Consider the following 6,000-nt stretch of genomic DNA (forward strand, 5'->3'; position numbering starts at 1 on the left):
TTAGGTCACATCTGTTTACTTACTCTGGACTCCATAGTAGATGTCTTGGGTGGTTGTCAGATATTATTTTGGCTTAAAGATTCACAAAGAATCTTAAAATGATTTCACAATGTGTAATAAGGAATGATGAGTTGCACTGACAGACTAAAATTTGTACTTTAAACATTAGCACCACATGTTATTAATCTTAAAAATAAATTTATCCTTTAGAAGCATATCTTCTGTCTATACTATGTCCACCTGAAAGAATTGTTGCTTTCTTAAAAGATTCTTGATGAATATGGGAATATGGCTCTGTATAAAGTTATAGCCATGATAAATGTGAGATTCCATCGAGAACTGTCTGACCCCAGACTGTATATCATTTACTTAGAGCAAAAAGTATAAGGAACTACCTACGCAACAGGATCATATGTTACTAGTTACTTCAGTAAGAAACATTTACAAGTGAGATATTTCAGGTGAAAGCAGGGAATGGTGGAAGAATATCTCACTAGACCAAACAGTGTTCCTTAGCCTCTGGTCAAAGCCTGACCTTAGCAGAAGCTGAAGTCATCCTGTTTGACAGCATAGCTGAGATCTGCCCTCATTTCTCCCAGAGGTGGGAACGTGCAGCACCAGCTACGGCTGCTGGTGGGCCCTGGTGCAGCAGCTATGCCGAGCATAAAATCCTCATGAAACACGCAGCAAAACTGGTGTCCTGGTGATCAGTTTACTGATGCCAACCCAGTGCATTGGCGGTTTTTTGCATCAGAAAACCAAACCAAACCAAAAACCATTGCTTTCAAAGTTTGCTTACTGCGTTCAGGCAGTGCTGCCGCAGATTCAGGAGAAGGGAGCACGTGCTGCCTGCCTGCCTGCTCGCAGCAGATTGTGTAGCCACGGCAAGATAGAGTTACTTACCAAAGAGCATGTGGTAAGTTTTGATAACATATGAACAGATGATATCAAACCCTACTTACTGCTTATGCAGTTCCAGGGAAAAGTGTGAGAAAAGGGAGAAAGAGGGGAAAGAAAATCCCCAGATGTGGTGGAGGTACATTATCAGTCATTTTGCTATTATGAATATGAACAGCAGGTAGCCCATTAAGCCCAGTGTTTTCATATAACAATTGGAGCTCTGATAGCCATTTGAAGCAGGTCATATTTAATAGCAGTTGACTCCCTCAACTCTTTCTCCTACGATACATTTAAAACGATTCTCCGGCAAGTGAACTAAATTTGTTTCTCCTGCACAGGATTGGGAGAGGGGATAAGGAAAGGCGTTTATTTTTACAGCACTGGATCCCCTGCCACCCACTCCCCTCTGAATCCCAACTACTATCTGCTAAGTCAAAATGAACTTTAATAAACGAGCTGAACTCATTAGCTATGTGAAGCTCATGCTTACAGTCATAATGATTTTAAAATGTGCGGCTGCATCTTGAAGAAGAACAGAGCTTGACATAATTTCAGTTATCAAATACTGGTAATTGACACAGAGACAGGCTGTGCTTTACACTGGGTTATAATTAATCCACTTCAGTGACCTCAAAGACTGCACTTCTGAGAAATCTACCACTTACGTTTTGATTCTTTGTCAACTACTTCAGCAGACATAAATTACAAATGAGGTACTAATGAAGTATTTCATCACCTGTTTACCTTCAGTGATCAGTTCCCTTACCCTAATTTACAGGAGGCACCATTTTTTTGAAGCTACTGTCAGCTGGAGCTGCCTTTTACTCTGAGCAGTTATAAATTAGCACATAGCTGTGCTTACTCTCACTGGCTCTTTGTTCTGGTTTTAAAATACTACAGCACAGGAGGAAATCAGTTTATGTTTAGAAATAGATGGATAAGAAGAGAAAAATCTGTATTTTCTTCTGGTCTATTCTCTTCTTTAAAGGCTCGCTAAATGGAAGGAAATTTTCCACTGATATAAATGCACAAAACCTTACTGCAGTGAGTGGGACTGTGTCTATGTATTCCAGTAGGGCATTTGACTCATGCAGTAACTAAATCTTGCCTTATTACCAAGCACTTGGAGTAATCTTGAAGTACATGTCAAAGGCTCAAATCACCTCGGTTTGCTGAGGTGTTGTCACTGAAATCCTTGCATTATGCCTGTGATGCTCACAGATTTACCTCTAATTTAAAATCACAGGAGTTGATTCCTACATGCAGGCTGAAAATACATGAAGTAAGAGACAATTCAAAGGGTGAGTTAGTCACACCCTAACTTTCAGTGGCTGGCAGGTGAGGCACAGCCATACCAACTGCTTCACTCTCATCCTAGACTGCTGCTCTGATGCCTGTGGGCTGCCTCTGATCTGCTCCGGCCAGTAGCTCCCTTCTGTCACTGCAATACCTTCCCATGCGCTCGGCTCCATCCTTTTCCATCATGGAGGCTCTTTTCTCCCTTAGGCAACAGGGCTTTTACCCCCATGTCTCCCTCCTAGCATCCTAATCAGTTGTCTTCAACTTCCTCCAGCCCATGACAGTGGTTCTCCTGTTCTTTGTGGGCATCTCTACCATCGTCTCCCTTTTTTTGGGTTACTGCAGGGCTCACAGTAGTTCTCAATCCAGTGGAAGTTAGGTATTCTCCCAGTTTTTAATACGAATGCTCTATGTTTTACCAAAAAAAATCTCATGTTTTTCCAGAGACCTAACAGGAAGAGTAAAGAAATCTAATAAAGGGGAAAGCTACCTGTAATTCGTGAATTCTGTTTGATACTGGCCACTTCACATGGAAGCCACTAACGGACTTACAGCTGGCTGGAGTTCAGGGCAAACTTATTTTTCAAGTTCGAACCAAAGCAGTGAAGGTACTATGTGACAGATCATCTGGATTTCGTTGCATGTTGAAGTAGAACAGGAGGTTGCCTGGCAAATGAGAATAGAACATATTTGTTTATTTTTTTGATGAGGTCCTTAATTGGCTCTTTGAGGGAGTGAACTGAAGAAAAGAGACAGAGAAACAGTTAGGTTCCCATGTTCTGAAGAGGCAGGCAGCACACAAAAGGTGGGGAGAGATGAAGGATCTTGGGCAATGCAGGGGCCTCTAAACACTGCCAGACATGAGGCAATGAAATGTACCTAAACATACAGTTTTGTCTACACTTGAAAATTTCCTGTAGTAAATAAAGCCATGAATTATTGCTTAAGCAAATCGCAATCTTTTTCTTGGTTTACTTCCACTGACAAACATTTTTTAAAAACCAAGATGCAAAACCATAGCACCACATAACTGGAAATGAGAAGAAAGTCTAATGAAGATACCAGGGAGTCATTGGACTCAGGTACAGTGGCACATTGGCACAGTGGCCCAGGACAGCTGCATCACGGGATCTCAGTGCCACCAGGGAAGAGTAAACAGCCTGTGCTCAGGAGGCATCTCAGAAGCCTCTGGACAGATTCCGCCACAGCATTCCATGACAAAGGAAAGTTCAAAGCACCAGGCACAGCACACTGGGGCTCAAATACACATGCTTGGATGGTGTCTCCCAAGGTGAAACTGTACAGACCATCTGCCTTAAAAAGTTTGCTTCTAAGTCTGTTTATGCATTCAGGTCCAGTTATCACAGAAAAGCCACAGCGGTGCACTGGTAAAATCATATTCTGAAATCATTTGTTTCTGGGTCTGTTTTGTTCTGTGTTTTACAGCCTGCAATGCTGAGGGTAGGAATGCACTTGAGACAACTCTACTGGAAGGCCACGTGCACTGAACCTTGGACATCCTTCCCCAGACATCTCCAATTTGGAAACCCATTGCTGAGATTCATTGCCCTATGTCAGGCTAGATCTGCTCCATGCTCATTGCTCAGTGGAAAGTATGGGAAAACAGAAGGCTTTGTTTGTCTTTTGAATGTGCTATTTCCTGGAGTTCACCACATCTCCTCTTTCTTTCTCTCAGCAGAACTGGTCAGAATGCCCAGGGCTAACCACACTTGCTGAAACAAATATGTGTTACATGGCAAAAACAAAACCTGAACCCAAAAGTGTCAGCGAGGCTCCACCTACTAACAATTTCCATAGGTTTTCATAACTAATAATTTGCTATATAAGGGGAAGAAAAGATAATACCATAGCAACCATCACAATACATAATATTGAGCACTTTTTAAAATAAGCTACACTTTCTGCAGGTACAGGAACATCATGATGACATATTTTTTCTTTTGTACTTTTTCAACAGTTGTAAGCAATATGCAATGGATCTAATTTTTTTTTTTTCAATGTTGGTGGGATGATGTTTTTTTCATAGTACTCCTTTTTATCAAGGAGAGTTTTATTTAGAAAAGAAGTCAATATATTTTTGGGGCAGGGGGAATAATAGACACTAGTTATGCAGGCTTTAAAAGCATTGAAAAAGGGAGATGGCTGTGAGGAGTAACCATCGTTCTTCAAGGTGAGCAGGGCTACAGAGAAGCTCATTAAACTCTTTGATCTTGTCTGTTGCTAGCAATTCTGGCAAGGTACTCTCCACCATGCAGGATGCATCCACAGCTCACGTCTGTGGGCAAAAAGGAGGAGTTCATCCATGACCCAGTCCATGCCACTGCAAAAGCACCTCCTATTTCACTCTTAGATAGCCCCAAGCCAAGGCAGCAATTGAGAGGCAGCTGAAGTGTGTCTACAGCTGTCATCCACCTCCATCCTGGCACTGTGCTGTTACCTATGGGAAATCCAGAAAGAGAGGTAGAAAATTACTGACCTTAAATTATGAACTGTTCCTTTGCTGCATTTTCATTCCATTCAGTGTCCACAGGCGGAAGTCAAATTTGGCCCCCCTTGGTAAAGAATGCCTTCCTGCGTGAGCTGTTAGACCATGCTTTGTGCTTAACATTGACAGATAAGACTAGTACAGGCATGCAGGTAGGAACAGGGCATGGACTTTCTGTTGATGGTATGGATGTGAAGCAGAAGTTACAATATCCTTCATATGCAGAAAGACATTTGATGCTGTTCCTTTGATGCTATATAGCTTCTGGAGCTACCTTGAAGTAGAGAATTGTAAGGGCTTCAGGGAAAGAAAAATCAGATTTAGAGAAGTTGTTAGGGTCTTGTGTGCTTCCAGGTGCTTGGACAAGGTTAAACAGCACATGGATTTCACGTGCTTCTGTGAAATGACTGTATCATAATTCTCTCTTTCATTTGTTTCCTTGGTAGTGATGTGGCCTTGTGCAAGGTTTTAGTCTCCATTTTATCCCCAGAACTCTTTGAATTTTAAAGGCTAACAAGAAATTGTGATTGCAGTTTGAAGCAGGAGTCTGAGTAGAAGGAACTTGGAAAATAACTTCTTCCCCTTCCCCCCTAAAAGCCTACAGAGCAAAATAACATGCAACTAAAACAGCTTGGGCAAATAAAAAGGCTTGACCCTCCAAGCCTTGTGATTAGTATGTATTTTTATTGTAACTGTGATTTAAAAAGAAAAAACACACCTAAGCAAAGCTATAGAAAATGGAAGACTGTGTATGTTTCGATTTTAATGCACTTAGAAATCATAATTGCATAGTCATTAAGTTCCATTCACATAAAATCCTGGCTGGCTTATTTTTATGAAGTAATTTTTACTTTCTGTAGTCCTGTTGCTCACACAACTGGCAAATGTACATTTGTTACAAGTCAAGAATTATCTGAGAGGAAAATTTCATATTAATGGAACTGATGTGCTTTCTTTTAAAACATCTTCGGTTATTTCATTGCTTACGATAATTTAAGACTTGGCTGCATAACGAGCGTTGCACTTTGGCAATTGCTAAAATGGTCTGTGTGTGGTCAAGACAGCTGTGTCTTTTGTTACTGAATGTAATGCTGACTGAAGTAACCAGTATCCGCTTCAAGTAGGATTTCAAACCTTTTTGCTTTCTTTCAGTAATACCAGGTTACACAGACAGAGAAAAGGGGGGCCAGTGCTGACCTGTCTTGCTTGTTGCTCTGCAAACCGTACGGGAAGCAGATAGAGCGTGAATAGATTGCAATCTCTGCTTTCAAACCTTCACCAACGAACAACAGCTG

Source organism: Cuculus canorus, chromosome 1 (genome assembly GCF_017976375.1).
Source record: "Cuculus canorus isolate bCucCan1 chromosome 1, bCucCan1.pri, whole genome shotgun sequence".
NCBI lineage: Eukaryota > Metazoa > Chordata > Aves > Cuculiformes > Cuculidae > Cuculus > Cuculus canorus.